The sequence below is a fragment of the Phascolarctos cinereus genome, unplaced genomic scaffold (assembly GCF_003287225.1).
Source record: "Phascolarctos cinereus isolate Bilbo 61053 unplaced genomic scaffold, phaCin_HiC Scaffold_726;HRSCAF=1367, whole genome shotgun sequence".
Lineage (NCBI taxonomy): Eukaryota > Metazoa > Chordata > Mammalia > Diprotodontia > Phascolarctidae > Phascolarctos > Phascolarctos cinereus.
This window is the reverse complement of record NW_027556098.1, coordinates 293,287,056-293,303,699: the sequence shown is the minus strand read 5'-3', so window position 1 is coordinate 293,303,699 and position 16,644 is coordinate 293,287,056. Positions and strand designations below refer to the sequence as shown.

Here is a 16,644-nt window from a genome sequence, read left to right as displayed (position 1 = left end):
GGTGAATTCCTGTGGGGGGTCAGCAACCCCCGATTTCAGGGGTTGGGGCAAGGCTTGAGTGGTAAAAGGCTCAGAAGAAACCTAAGAAAAAGAATACTTTTGATAAGATGAGTAGTATTATTCCGTATCGGAGGCTTTTCTGTATTGCAGGGGTGTGATGTCCTTGGAATGCTCCTTCTCGAATGATATCACGTCATCATTGATATATTGTAAGAAGTATACATGTGAGGCCCACCATGAGTAGTAAAGATGAATTGGAGTGGAATCATATAATAAGGTCTGATGTTAGTAAGAGTGCTGATAGGGCTCCTGTTAGTGGTCATGGGCTTGGGTTGACTTTGAGGGCTGGGATTGTGCTTCTTCTCTTTGTATTTATATTCCAGCACCCAGTACAGTGCTTGATAGTAAGTGCTTGATAAATCCTAGGTGATTGACTGACTGACTGACTGACTGACTGAAAGGTTAACTAGTTATTATTTGAACCTAGGTCTTCTGACTAAATCACTCTGCTTCGTTTTAATCTGTCAAGCCCTTCATGCATCCTGGCTCCATTGTCAAATTATTAGCTATTTTCTCCCAGCTGTGTGTCATCTGCAAATTTGACAAGCATGTCATCTACACCTCTATCCAAGCCACTGATAAAAAAGACTGACTGGCCCAATGCCAAGCACACATCTCTGAGGCACTTTCAGATTGACTCTTCCGAGGAACAGGGGTAAAGTGTAAAAAGCCTGGAAAGACAGGAAAGGACTAGGTTTTGTAGAGTTTTAAATGTCTAACAGGAGTTCATATCTGATCCTGGAGGTAATAACTTGCCCCTGGCATTCATTAAGCATGGTCATACCTCCACTTTAGAAAAATCACTTTGACAGCTGAGTGGAAAATAGAACAGAGTAGGGAGAGAATGAAGGCAGAGAACAAGTAGAAATCTACTTCAATAGTCCATAGGAGAGGAGATGAGGGCTTGAACTAAGGTTGTGGCCATGTGACTTAAGAGAAAGAGACCTATATGAGAGATCTGGGGAAGCTAGAAATAACAAGATTTAGTAACAAGTAGGATATATGGGGTGATTAAGAGAGAGAAGACTGTAAGCCTGAACGACTAGAGGCAGCTAGATGGTACAGTAGATGGTACTGGGCCTGTGGTCAAAAAGGCCTGAGTTCAAATTTGGTCTCACACACTAACTAGCATGGATAAGTCACTTCACTTCTTCTTTCTCAGTTTCCTCAGCTGTAAAATGGAGATAATAATAACACTTTCCTCACAGGGTTGTTGTAAAGATCAAAGGGCATAATATTTGTAAAGTGCTTAGCACAGGGCCCTGGTGCATAGTAGGCACTAAATAAATGCTAGCTATTTATTATTATCATCATTATTTCTAGAAGGACAGTGGTACCCTTGACAGTATTAAGGTATTTTGCCAATGTCCTTGTTAAAATGGGGCACCCAGAATTGATCACAGTATTTCCAAGTAGTTATGGGGGGGGGAAGATAACTATAATTCAAACAGACAACTTCAAGTTTAGAATCATGGAGTCATAGACTGTTAGAACTAGAAGGTAGCTTAGAATCATTTAATACTAGCTAATTTTACAGATGAGAAAACTGAGGCCCAGAAGACCATAATTCTAAATATACATATATATAATATGTATGTATATGTGTATGTATATATATACATATATATATATATATACATATTCTGACATGATTATATATATTATATACTTACTGTGATGGGGAGAGCAGGAACAATTGTCAATTGTCAGTTTTGTCCAACCCAGAGATGGTTATTCACGGAGAGATGAAATAACTACTTTGGCAGGACCAAACTATACTTAACTGTACTACTACACACATAGTACTGCTCAATAAATGTTTGATCAGCAGTTGAATTTAGCACATTGAATGAATATGCTCTTCATGTTTTTTTGTATGAGGCAATTAGGTGGATCTATGTAAACACACTGGACCTGGAGTCAGGAAGACCTGAGTTCAAATCCTACCTCATCTACTAGCTAGGTAATAGTGAGCAATTCACTTAACCTCTCTCTCTACCTCAGTTCTCTCATCTGTAAAAAAGGGATAATAATAGCACCTACCTCTTAGAGTTATTATGAATATAACATAATAATTCTAACAAACTTTAAAGTAATTCATAAATGCTGGTTACTTATTATTCTATGTTCTAGCCAAAATGGATTCTTTTTCATTCCCCATTTTTGTTCTTCCTTCTTCTAACTCTGTAAGTGTGTTAACACCAAACTTATGAGTTGAATGAACTACCTACCCATAATCATCCAGTCTGTTGAAGTCTTTCCCTTCTTTTCAAGACCCAACATGGGTATCACCCAAGACATGGAACTTCAGAGTAAGCTGGATTTGGAGTCGGGGAACTTGGGTATGAATTCTGGATCTGACACTTATTATACAGGACTATTGTGCTAAAATGGAAAGAGCACTGGATTTGGAGTCAGGGGACTTGGATTCAAAACCCAACTTTGTTACTTATTGTATTTATTGCTTGTGCGACTGTAAGTCACTTAACTTGTTTGGGTCTTAGTTTCTTCATCTCTATGTAAAACCCAGGACTCCCCCTCCCCTCTCCATTGGTCCCTAAAAGCTACCACTGGTTTGAAGCATTTTGTGGGTCATCATCATATACTCCAAACCACAGTTTACAAAACCCCACCGATATATTTGCGTTTATGGGCCAACAAAAGAACATATCAACTCAACATAAAAGACATTTAATTAAAAAGCATAGCTGTATAAAGACAAGAAGGATGCCCTCCAGGACAGCAGATGCAGTCTGGGACAATCAGAGAGTGAGAAGAGCCTCTACCACACCAGGGATTCCCTATCCCTTTGTTTTCCCCCTTTACCTTTGCTGCTTCACTCTTCAGCTGAGATTGGAGTCAATAACTCCATTCCTTCTAATACCATAAAAGACCAGCAAGCCTCACCATCTGCCCTGCTATTACCTCCTAAGATCCTCACCAGCTGCCCTGCTTATGTGCCCTGAAGTCCTCCAGCACTGTCATCTTAACTAGTTCTATAACTCAAGGACCTCTGGGCCTTACCATCCACTCGATCTTTACACACTTAAGGCTTCCAGGCTTTTCTATATGTTCTGCAGCTGAATTTTCTTTTTATGTTTTGCCTCCCTCAATTAGAGTTTGAGCTCCTTGCTTTAGCCATTTGTATACCCAGTACTTGGCACAATGCATGGCGCACAGTAAGTTCTTAATAGTCAATAAGTCAATAAACTTTTGTTAAGTGCCCACTGCATGCCAGACACTCCCTCTGCACTGGGGATACAAAAAGGGGCAAAAGACAGTTCTTGCCCTCAAGGAGCCCAAAATCTAATAGGGAAGACAACAAGCAAACAAATATGCATAAGCAAAGTATACTCCAGGGCAGCGAAGTGGCGCAGTGGATAAAGTACCAGACCTGGATTCAGGAGGACCTCAGTTCAAATTTGGCCTCAGACACATAACACTTACTAGCTGTGTGACCTTGGGCAAGTCACTTAACCCCATTGCCTAGAAAAAGAACCAAAAAAAAAAAAGCAAAGTATACTCTGGATAAACAGGAAATGATTAAAAGAAGGAAGCAATACAATTAAGAGGGGTTTGGAAAAGCATCCTGTAGACAATGGGATTTAAGCTGAAACTTAAAGGAATCCAGTAGACAGAGAAAAAGAAGGAAAGCATTCTAGGCATGTGGACAATCAGAGAAAATGGCCAGAGCTGAGAGATGGAATATCTTGCTTGTGAAACAGCAAGGAGGCCAGTGTCACCAGACTGGAAGTATGTGGCTGGAAGTATTTTTCATTCATTCATTTGTACACTCTTGTTACCATGCTAACAGTGTAGACACATTCAGGGAAAACACATGGAGGGTCAGGAGAAAATGTCTGCAGTGTTGTTGCTCATTCCTCCAAAGAATTGCTGAATATGTCTGATGATACCATAGGGCAAGCTACTTTCTCCAGTGAAATGGGGTGCTCTACTAGGTTCTCTCTGCTGTGTTCCTCTCTGCTGAACATGTATTGTACTTATACACAAAGTTCATAGTTCATGAGCTCCATCAATGGATGTCTCTGCACAAATGTGTAATGCCCTCTCCAATACATGTGATTCACGAGTCAACATGGTCACTGGCCAAATGGTGCTGGTGCTTCTGCCATGATTTGTCAGCTCAAAACCCTTAGCATTCTCAGACCTGTCAGCCTGGAGACTCAATCCTGAGCTTGGAGATGCCCCAGGGTAACTTCAAGAATCCCTCAGTCGCCTAATCTGTTGAACTAGAAAACCTCTCATGTCTCTTACATCTATAATTCTATTATATATCTGCATGAATTTAGGCAAGTCAATTGACCTTCACTAGATCTGTTTCCTCAACTATAAAATGGGGATGAGGGGGGTTAGTCCCTCATAGGAATAACTAGGTGGTACAGTGGATAGAGTACAGGGCCTGAAGTTAGGAAGACTCATCTTCCTAAGTTCAAATCTAGCTTCAGACACTTACCAGCTGTGTGACCCTGGACAAGTCACTTAATCTTGTTTGCCTCAGTTCCTCGTCTGTAAAATAATCTGGAGAAGGAAATGGCAAGCCACTCCAGTACCTTTGCCAAGAAAACCCTAAATATGGTCATGAAGAGTTAGACCTGACTGGAATGACTCAACAACAACAAAAGTCCCTCATAGGTGGTTCATCCATTTCTAAATCTTATGATCTAATGATCTCCCTTCATGAAATTTCCACCGATTGTCTTGCATCCTTCCACCCCCACTAACAGCAATTTCTGCCCTAAAATTTCCCATAATATTTTGAATATCCTTAGAATTTATTATATTTAGCCTTCTATTGTACCCCACATACACAAAAAAAATCACAGGATCCTATATTTTAGAGATGGAAAAGATCTTAAGGATTATCTAGTTTTTCACTTTACAGAGAAAATTAAGCAGAGAGAAGTATCTTCAACCACGCCCACCATTAGATTGTAAACTCCTTGAAAGCAGGATTTCTGTAGTGTATTTTTGGGTCTCTCAAATGTTGCCCAGTATCTTATGCACAGTACACATAAATGCTTAATACATATTTATTCTGGACTGGTGAAATGAATTAGACAGTGTACTATCAACGGCAATAATAAGCAGACAATGTAACATATTTGTTCTAATCACGTTATATACAATACAATTTCTTTTACATAAGACAGGGATGAAGTAATGGAGCAAATATGATGTCCTGCCATTGTTTCCCTGAAGTTCTCCCAGTACAACTCAGAGACCCCAAACAAGTGCTGTTAATGTTATGCTACTAGGATTGACTATGTCAACAGCAGCTGGGGTTCTGAGTTACCATTTGTTCAGCACTGAGTGACTGAAGGATTGCTCTTTTATCTTTCGGGTAAAAGATATTTAATCCTTAGAGATTTTTTAAAAAATAAACTGAGTATTTTTAAATAATTTTATAAGTCCAAATATAGTAGCTATTAACAAAAATAAACATTTAAATATTTTTGGACCATTATATGATTTCATTGTCATAGGAAACTCAACATAGGAAACCCCTTCTACCATTGCTCTGCAATGTACAGTCTACCTGGAATACTCGGAGGTTTAAGTAATTTGCCCAGTGTCACACAGCATGAATCAGAGGTGGGATATGAACCCAGGTCTTCCTGAATCTAAGGTCAGTTCTCTATCCACTGCCTCTCCTCTGAACATTCAAATAAAGAAACAATTTTTAAAATTATCATATAACAATAATAATAAGACCCATTTGTACAGATCTTTAAAGTTTGCAACACATTTTATAAAGTTTCATTTATTCAGATGGAAAGCCCAAAAAACTCTAACCTATTCACAGTTTATATTTTCAATGTGTAAACTTAAACAAAATAATAACAATAAAGTCATTTGTTTCTGCAATCATTTCTTTTTTATTGTAATTGTGTTTTTCAAATTTTGTTGCTATCATCATTTCTCGTAGAAAGATTCTGGTAAAAGTGAACAAGGTTAAAGGAAAAGGGAATGCTTGCTGTGTTTTCACAATGAACAAGCATTCCTATAAAAAGTATAAACATCCACTGGAAACACATCTGAGATTTACTTCTGGCACTGGTGATGTCTCCTTGTGAGCCTTCATTTCTCTGTTTACTTTTTGGCTCAGTAACATCACAGCAAATATAATGATTGTTTCAGTCAGTTCCAAAGGACCCAGTCACAAATCTTGAAATAAGAACATTTTATCTACCTTGGGAATAAAAGGAATTATCAAAGAAGGAAAAGGGACAACTGAATAGGGTAAGAACAATAATACTGAAGGCAGAGAGAATAGAGATGCTCCTGTTTTCTCAACCAGGAAGAAGTATCTTTGGACTGGAAGGGACAGAACAAATATAGCTAATACTGACAAATAAGGTGATAGAAAATAGGAGAGCAAGTAGGAGAGCGAGTAGTGCTGCCACTGATGTCCACCAGGGGGCAATGTGACCTGAGGAAAGTCAAGATTTGAAGAATAATAAATTTCAATGCGCCCTAGTTCTACCACAGGAGAGGTGAAGTCAGTGTTCCAGTAAGTCTTTGTCCGTGGAAATGTGACCACCACGGTGCTGTTGAAGCTCATACTTTTGCTGTAAAATGTTTTACTCCGGAAAAAATGCAGCAAACAACAAACATGCACACACACCACCACCACTACCACCACCACCACCACCACCACCAGCAACAACTTCTGATGGTAAATGTCAGAAACAACAGCAACAAAAGAAACATGCCAGAATGATGGTGATTCATCAGTTTGAACGCTGGTTTATATCGTAGTTCTTCAAAACAATTCATATTCATCAGCTAAATGTGTTACATGTATTAAAGTTAAAACTTCATTTAAAGCAATATGAAAATGATAAGTCTTAGGGATCAAAACAAGCTTTATTTAAGCTTTTCTAGCTCACATTATAGCCAAAATGTAGTTCAGACTTTACTTTGGTTGTATTTTACGATGCTCTTCAGGACCCTATTAGGAGTTAGAATTATAAATGACAAATATTCCACAAAATGATTGCCTTGCTGTCACTCAACATCCCTACCTACATCAATTTTATAGTTCCAATAACCCTGCAAAATGTGCAGCTTCATGACAATTATACACAGAGACTTTCTCTGTTACGGGAACACTCTATATTTGAAAAGGCATTAAAATCGCTTCAGAAATAGGCAACATTTCTCTTCAAAAACCCACCTGGGAATCAAAGCAGAGAGAATCCCAGAATAGATTTGTGAAGGAACGAGTGTATATGGTAGACTACTTTTAAAATGTTATGTATTATGGTTTATCTTTCTTTCATAAAACATGATGTATTATGGTTTATCTTTCTTGGCCAACCGGAGCAAAATTAATTTGGCTATGTTACTAAACAATAAAAAACTATTTGGCTAAATAAGGTGGGGAAGGTGATTGAGTTTAAGTCACTGGGTCCAAATGAACTATATACTTAGGCAAAGAATGGCGGATAAGATTGCTGAGTTATTGTCAGTGACTTTTGAAAAACCATGAAGAACAGAGAAGGAACTTTAAGATTGGAGCAGGGGAAATGTTGCCAATTTTCAAAAATAGAAGACAGTGGAGTATATAAATTGTAGAATGATGAACTTGACTTCGATTTCTGGCAAAATTCTAAGTGGATTATTAAAGGAATGGTTAGTGACCATTTAGAAAATAAAGCCGTGATCAGCAAGGGCCAATATGGCTTCAAGAATATGTCATGCCAGAATAACCATATTTCCTTTTTGGATAGTGTCATTAAACTTGGAGGGCAAAGCAATGTTCTGGATTTTAGTCTGGTTTGCCTGGATATTAGAAAAGTATTTGTTAAAATATTTCATGCTATTCTGGTAGACAAGATGTAGAAATGCAAGCCAGGCTATAATATAATTAGATGGAATCAGCACTGGTCAGATGAAAACATCAGTTCCGTATGAGCTTGGGAAGAGGTCTCCACTTGAGTGCCCCACAATTCTGCACTTGGCCCTCAGCTGTTTAACAAAATTTGTCAGTAACTTGAATAAAGGCAAATATAGGATGCTTATCAAATTTTCAGCAGCTACAAAGCTGAGAGAAATAATTAACACACTGGATGACAGAGCCAGGACTCAAGAAGATTTTGATGAACAAGATCATTGGGATTAATTTAATAAAATAAAAATTTAAAGGGTTAAATTTAGTCTTGCACTTGAGTTTTTAAAAATCAACTTCACTAGCACAAGCTGGGAGAAGTATAGCTATGGCTAGACAGAAGATCATCTGAAAATGATATAGGTGCTTTGATGGATTGCCTGCTCAGTATGAATCCATGGAGTGATAGGGCAACCAAGAAAGTGAATGTGATGTTAGGTACACGAAGAGAAGTATATCTCCTAGGAACAAAGAGCTAATAGCCTCATTTTACTTATCAGATCTGATGTTCAATTCTGGATGCCAGATGTAAATGTAACATTTATAAGCTCTGAGGATTCTTACCCAAACTCTCACTTATCACTGGCTAGACAGGTCCGAGAGCGAGACTAGACTTTGCAGTCCTTATTCCAACTACCAATCTCACTGGAAAATTGAATAAAAAGGTCCTTTTCCCATCTCCCACCCACAATGACATTTTGGGTTCTAAGAGCAAGACAATATCTTCCCCTCAGGACTCTAGGGGCAATCCTGTGAAGTTGGTGGTATCTTTCTAATGTTACTGACTCCAGCCCTATTACAGTGTGCCCCTCAATACCAATCACCAGTTATCTCTTCAATAATATCTAATTGGTGATAATTAATATTTCTTCAATGTCATCAATACCTTTGATTAGCACCTAGTATCATTTAACCATTCATATCAATTAGCTTTCCTACAGGTTAATTACTGAGATGAAAAATATAACAAGGATAAAAATACAAAGCATTCCCCTCAATATCTGGGGGCATACTCTTCCTTTTATCAACTCAGTCCCTAGAGACAGGGGCTAACACTTAAATGGTTGCTACAAAGAATTCACCCCACTAAACTCTCTTTCAAAGGCATATCCTTTGGACTAAGTTGCTTCCTTGTTCACAGAAAGCATTGTTTCTACTCAGTGTCAATTCACTGCTAGACCAGGTCAAGTAGGTCACCAGTGGGTTCACTCCTGACTGATCTTGACTGCCCAGAAACTCTGATTTGTATTCTAGTTCCTCAACACCTGGTCCTCTTCCAACCTTTTGAAGCTCATAAGCTGCAGTCTAATCCATTCTGTCTCTAATATTCCTTCACCTAAGGCTGGGAAGTATGGATATCACAGGGAGAGGAGCAACAGCAGGGTCAGGTGCTCATGTCTTTATGTTTACCCAGTAGGAAGAATAAAAATTGGCAAATTGACATTCTCCCTACCCAAAGACTTACAGCAGTTTTTGCCTTCCTCACTTAAATGTAGCCAGCAGGAAAGGGAACAAGGACAAAGTGTCTGGCTCAGAAGGCAATTAGAAAGCTTTTCCTCCACCATATAGAACATGGACAGAAAAGTAATTTAATAACTGTGCATTCTCAGCAGCAAGAGATAGAAAGATAAATTCCACTTGAAATAACTGTAGACAATATAAAATACTTAGGAGTTTATCTGCCAAGACAAACCCAGGAACTATATGAACACAATTTACAGAACACTTTTCACACAAATAAAGTCAGACATAAATAGTTGGAAAAATATTAATTGCTCATGGGTAGGCCAAGCCAATATAATAAAAATGATACTTTTATCTAAATTAATTTACTTATTCAGTGCCATACCAAACTACCAAAAAATTATTTTATAGAGTTAGAAAAAATAATTTTAGAAATTCATCTAAAAGAACAAAAGGTCAAGAATATCAAGGGAATTATTTTTTTAAAAAATGTAAAGGAAGGTGACCTAGCCATACCATATCTCAAACAAAGCAGCAATCATCAAAACAATCTAGTACTGTCTAAGAAATAAGAGTGGTGGATCAGTGGAATAGATTAGGTACACAAGACATGTCAGGATATGGCCACAGTAATCTTGTATTTGGTAAACACAAAGATCCAAGCTTTGGGGACAAGAACTCACTATTTGACAAAAACTGCTGGGAAAACTGAAAAAGCAGTTTAGCAGAAACCAAGGACAGACCAGCATCTCACACTGTACACCAAGATAAGGTCAAAATGGATACGAGATTTAGACCATAAGCAAATTAAGGGAGTATAGAATAGTTTACCTATCATACCTAGAAATAAGGGAAGAATTTACTGCCAAACGAGACAGAGAGCATTACAAGACATAAAAAGGATAACTTTGATAACATTAAATTTAAAAGGATTTGCACAAACAAAACTAATATGGTACAGATTAAAAGGAAAGTAGAAAACTGAGAGGGGTGGGGGACGGAATTTTACAGCAAGTTTCTCTGAGAAAGGCCTCATTTCTCAAATATATAAAGAACTGAGTCAAATTTAATAGACTCTGAGTCATTCTCCAATGGATAAATAGTCAAAGGATATGAAGTCAGTTTTCAGATAACGAAACCAAAGCTATCTATATGAAAAAATTCTCTAAATCACTATCGACTGGAGAAATGCAAATTAAAACAACTGTGAAGTACCACTTCACACCCAAGAGATTGTCTAAGGTGACAGAAAAGGAAAATGACAAATGTTGGAGGGAATTGGGAAAACTGGGACACTAATGAACTATCGGTGGAGTTGTGAACTGATCCAACTATCCTGGAGACCAATTTGGAGCTATGGCCAATGGGCTATAAAACTGTGTATACCCTTTGATCAAGCAATACCACTCACTACTAGGTCTGTATCCCAAAGAGAAAAAAAAAAAAGGACCCATATGTGCAAAAATATTTATAGCAGCTCTTTTTGTGGTGACAAAGAATGAAAACTGAGGGGATGTCCATCAGTTGGGGAATGGCTGAACAAGTCAGGCCATATGATTGTGATGGAATACTATTGTGCTATAAGAAATGAGAAGCAGGATGATTTCAGAAAAACCTGGAAAGACTTACATTAACTGATGCAAAGTGAAGTGAACAGAATCAGGACAGGATTGTATGCAGTACCAGCAATATTATATGATGAACAACTGTGAATGACTTAGCTCTTCTTAACAATTTAAAGAGCCAAGACAACTCTGAAGAACCTTTGATGAAAAACATTATCCACCTCCAAAGAACTGATGGAATCTGAATGCAGATTGAAGAATACTGGGGGGGGGGGGGTTGGTTGTTTTTTAACTTCCCTCATTTTACTTGGGGGGGGGAGTCTGTGTTTTCTTTTACAACATGACTAATATGGAAATATGCTTTGCATGACTGCACATGTATAACCTTTATCAAACTGCCTGTCTTCTCAATGCGGGAGGAGGGGAAGGAAGGGAGGAGGGAATTTGGAACTCAAAATTATTTTTTAAAAAAAGGTTAAAAATTGTTTTTATGTGCAATTGGAAATGTGTGTATATACATACATACACACATTCTATATACATATATATGTATATATACATATATATATACATATATTTCCTATCTTTAAAAAAAATTGTGCATTTTCTGAAGTAGAGAGCAGGACACTCAGTTATACATTTCAAGAAGCTGGCTCATCAAACATCCACATGTTCCCAGGAAGGGGCCTTCACTGGCCATTCTTCTGTTACATAAGGAAGGAAAATAATAATCTGCAAAGTATTCAGGGGGTCATAGGCAGCTAGGATAATGAAAAACCTAGGATAAAAATCAGTTGAAGTTCTTGAGTATTTAGCCTGAAAAAGAGAAGAATTGCAGTGCAGGGGGAACATGGTAGCTGTCTTCAAGTATATGAAGGTGGAACAAGGTTTAGAATCCTTATTTGCTCCTGGGAAATTGGGTAGAAGTTTGAGGTGTGGCATGTAGGCTTGCAGCCAAGAAACAATTCCTAACAATGAAAGCTCTCAAAAAGTGAAATGGCCTTGCTCAGATGTGTTTTTCCCAGTTGAAGGTCTTCAAGCAAAGCCCAGGTGAGTACTTGTTAGGTATATCCTAGAGGAGAATTATCTTTCAGGTATAGAAGTTGGATTAGTGGCCTCTGACGTCCCTTCTCACTCTGAATTCCATGGTTATGTGTTTGCCTCTGATTCTAATTATGAATTATCTATTCTGTTCCATTGATCTATTTTCCTAATTTTTATTCAGTGTGAGATAGTTTTCATAATTATCCCTTTCACAGTATAATTTTAAATCTGTCAGTGCAATTCTCCCTTACTAATTTTTTTGTTCATAATTCTAGTTGAGATTCTTGACTGTTCTTTCATATAAAGGATCAATTCATCTACTTCTATGAAGTAGCACATTGGCATTTTAACCAGTACTGCATTCAATCTAAAAATTAATTTGGGTAGTATCAACTTTTAAAAACTATATTGGAAATAAATAAATAAATCTTCCCCTCAAAAAAAAAACCCCATATTGACATAACCTAGTTTTATACATTGACTATCTAATTATTTGATTCAGTGATCACTTATGTTAAAAGAAATTTAGAATTTTCTTTATATTGGTATTTATTCAGTCCTTGGTCATTTAATTCCCAAGAATTTGATTCATTTTGTTGTTATTATAAATGGTGTTTTGTTTCTATCAATTTCTCTCAATTTCTGTTAGTAATATGTCTGTTGACCCTCCAGTTTCAAATGTAAATGTTCTGGGGATTGTCTGGCTTAACTAGGATGCAAATCGAGTTTTCTACAAATTCATTTTCCCCTCCACTTCATCTCACTGTTTTTGTGAGGTGCTGCTGCTCGTAATCTTTCACCAATCTCCTATGTAACATTCAATTCAACAAACATTTATTAAGTACTCATGATGTATAAGGCATTGTGCTAGGTTCTGGGAATAAAAAGATTAGATTTTAAGGTTTCTACTGTGAAGAAGCTTACATTGCACTAGAGAGAAAGAACATGTTCAAAATACAAAGCATATACTCAGTAATTTCAAAGGGAGCTGGCGAGCACTTACAATTGGGTTTGGGGAAGGGTGGGGGGAGGATCAGAAAGCCGTGTCTTTGGAGCCAAAGGAAGAAAGTATGTGGTTGAAGTGGGTGATCAGCAGAGTCAGAAGCTGAAGAAATATCAAGTAAAATGAGGATAGAAAAAAAAAAAAGACCACTGGAAGCTGGAGGCCATGGAAATTGAAGAGGTTGATGAACTAGGAATTCAGGGTGTTTGAGAGGATACCCGCATATATATTGAAGACTCCAAAAGTAAGAGCAGAAGTTGGGTTGAAGAGGAAGCCTGAGCCAGGTAATAAACCCCTTAGAAAAGGAGGGAGAATGACCTGGAAGTCGTCTGTAAATGGCTGGAATACTGGAGTGATAATGGCAAAGGAATGGTCTGGAAGTGAGAGTGATGAACAAGGAACATGACTGTACCTCCTCCTGGCCCAGGGTTCAGAGAGTCAAGAGAGAAAGAGTACCTTGTGCTGAAAAGAATGATTAAGGTGAAGTATTATCTGGGGACAACCAGTTTCCCATTACCCTACAAAGACAGAATGTGAAGTTGAAAGCTACAGGATAAGGGAGGGTTTGTTAACAAGATCCGGGGTTCCTAAGGACAATTCATTTTGCAAATGAGTTTGTATTCTAAATTGGTATTACCCTTGGCTTCTATGACTCTCCATTTGACTAGGAAATCAAGTGTTTGCCGACTGAAGAACTTATGGGGTTCTTTTGAACTTGCAATGATTGCCACAACCTCTTTGGAAAAATTAATAATCTATCTTCTTTTCCGTTGTCTATTTTTGAATAAGTCAGTCTGGAGCTTTTATAATTACACGCATTCATACTTTCAATTTTTTAAAAATTTTACTGATACTTTTTCTCTCATATCATAGTCATATGTATGTGTGTGTACATATATATACACACACATTACATATATAACATAGATATATACATATTCCTCCCATTGAACTCTAACAAAGCAAAACGGTTAAGCAAAACCAATCAACCAATCACTCATGTCTGAACACATTGCACATCAATGATCCCTGCATCTCTCCATGGAGAGAAGGAACATTTATTTCATTATCTGTTGTCCTGCATACAATAATGGTCACTGCAATCTATCAAGGTTCAGCTATGTTTGAGTGTTGTTTTTGTTTACACTATTTTAGCCATTGTGTGTCTTTTCTCTGGTTTATATAAAGCTTTCTTCATTCACCCTGTATCAGTTTGTACTACTCTTCCAATGTTCCTCTGAATTCCTTATATTCATCATTTGTTATGGCATGATAATGCTATTAACATTCACAGACCACAATTGAACCATTCCCCTATCAGTAGGCACAGAATTTGTTTCCAGCATTTTTCCACCACAAAAAGTTCTATTAATATTTTAGTATATTTAGTACATTCAGTAATAAATATTTGGTATATAGGGACTTTCATTTTGTCAATCTCCTCTGGGTTAGAGTATGAACAAGATAACTTTTTCCTTGCAAAATACCAAATTATTTTTGTACAACCAGAGTGGTTAGACTAATCCACAATTTCAACAACAATATATTAGGAGGCCTGTCTTCCCACACCCCATCCAACAATGCTTATTTCTTTTTTATTCCTTCTTCCAATTTGGTATTGGCTCTGACCTTTGCCTCAACTAGGTAATGGTGGTTGTTGTTTGTCCTTTATTCTTTTTTTTTCAAGTCTCACATCTTTATTCATCTGTTAAACTCAACTTGCAACATGAGGGAAAAGTCAAGCATTTCCTAATTGTGTGTAGAATTATGCAGATGGCTTGTGGAAGACCTTCATTCTCAGCAGCTGAAAAAGCATCATTTTCACTTAGAAATCTGGGCCTTCGTTCTTCAGTTTGCTATGATCCACATTCACTGAATAGAACTGGTACTGATCAGTGGGATTCATTTTGTTCCAAGGCTTTGGGTTATTCTTTCTGTCCCAACTGATGTCAGGATTGACCAGTGCCAAGTGCAGGATATACAGAGTTGCCCCAGTGCCCCCCCACACACCCCCAGCTCCAATGAACATGAACAGGGGGATCATGCTTGGGTGCTGCTTGGCCTGGTTGATGATCAAGCGGAACATGGTGGCAGTTGTGTTCACTTGTTTGCTCCCGGCCGAATGTCACCACAGAGAAGGAGGACCGTTTGTCCTTTATTCTTGAAGAGAACCGTGACATCAGGAAGGTGATGTCATGACTTCCAAGTGAATTGTATTTAAGTGAGTGAGGACTGTGCAAAGCCACCAGCCTTACTTTCTCCTCCGGAGCCATCTGGGTGCAAACATAGACAGGATGACTGGAGGTGGCCCCCAGTCAATAGTTAGACTATACATAGGCAATTAATTCTGAAGTGACTCTCACAGATGTAGCCAATTGTTCTCTGTCTTTTAAGAGATCATTGAGAAGCAGTAAGTTGTAAAGAGGCCTTAAGATGTAGTTAGAAAGCTAGCCTTGAAATCGATAAGACTGGGCTCAAGTCCCTTAATTCACAGTGGCTGTGTGACCCCTGGCAAGTCATTTGCTCTTCAGGAAACTCTAAGGCTTTAAGTTGTAGATATGATGAGGTCTAGATTCTTGGGGTTCTGGGACCCCGAAACGGCTTAGGGGGTCCTGCCCAAAAGAATTCAACCCAAATCTTCTTTCAGACGGAGACAAAGTTTTTTATTAGGGATAAATCATACAGGCCAGACTCTTACAGAATCTGAACATTAGTGATGTTCCTAAAGATGAGTAGGCATGAGGAAGTCTCAGTGTTTAAATAAATCAGGGCCAAGGTGGATGTTAAGAAAGATCCTGAAGCTGGGGTGAGTTTAGGGAGAATTCCAGTTGGTTGAATAGACAATGGGAATAGATAAGGAAAAGAACTGGAAGGAAGAGGTTTGAATGGGGTCTGGATAAGATCAAAGGTGGGAAATATACTAGGGCTTCCTTAAGTTTTCAAAGGGAAATAAGGAGAGTCAGTAAGGAAAAGCCATTGAGTGTAATACAGCCTCAGGTAACTGTTTGAGACTAGCTGAGTTTAAGGGTTTCTGAGACCTGTAGACAAATAGGACCCAAATTCTTTTTGGGATGAGGGGCAAAGGTCTCAGCTTGGGTCCATGCCCCATCAGATGGGTTGCTGATTTGCCCTGGCAGAGGGAGTTTCCACATTCAGAGATCTTCCACATATATGGAATCAAGGGGTCCAAACCAAAAAGAAGAAATATAGTCAATTTCATTTTTTGTGATGCGAGTGGATATTTGCCCTGCTCAATACCTGAAAGATATATAGGCATGAAGCTTCTGAATAGTCTAAAAATGTTTTAGTCCTTTTTATTATATAATCCCAGATCATATTTTCCAATATATTTTTCACTATCTTCCCTCATTCACACCTTTACATTAAAGGCATCTAGTATCAATTGGTTTGGAAGATTTTTGTCAAGGTTTGTAGAATGTCTCTACCCCTCCATCTGCTGCAGTAGATACTTACATATAAGCTGCAATGATCCTTATGGTCATTATGAGCACTGCAAGGCAAGAAAGATAACCGTCTGCTCCATAATAAGATCTCTTTTTCCTTTTTGCACATAATGAAATAACTTTGCCACTCTT

General features: G+C 38.0%; 1 pseudogene; it reads right to left on the bottom strand.

The window, feature by feature from the left end:
* Nucleotides 1-14,782: 14,782 nt before the first annotated feature.
* LOC110214946 (cytochrome c oxidase subunit NDUFA4 pseudogene) lies at nucleotides 14,783-15,134 on the bottom strand (annotated as a pseudogene).
* Nucleotides 15,135-16,644: the final 1,510 nt, after the last annotated feature.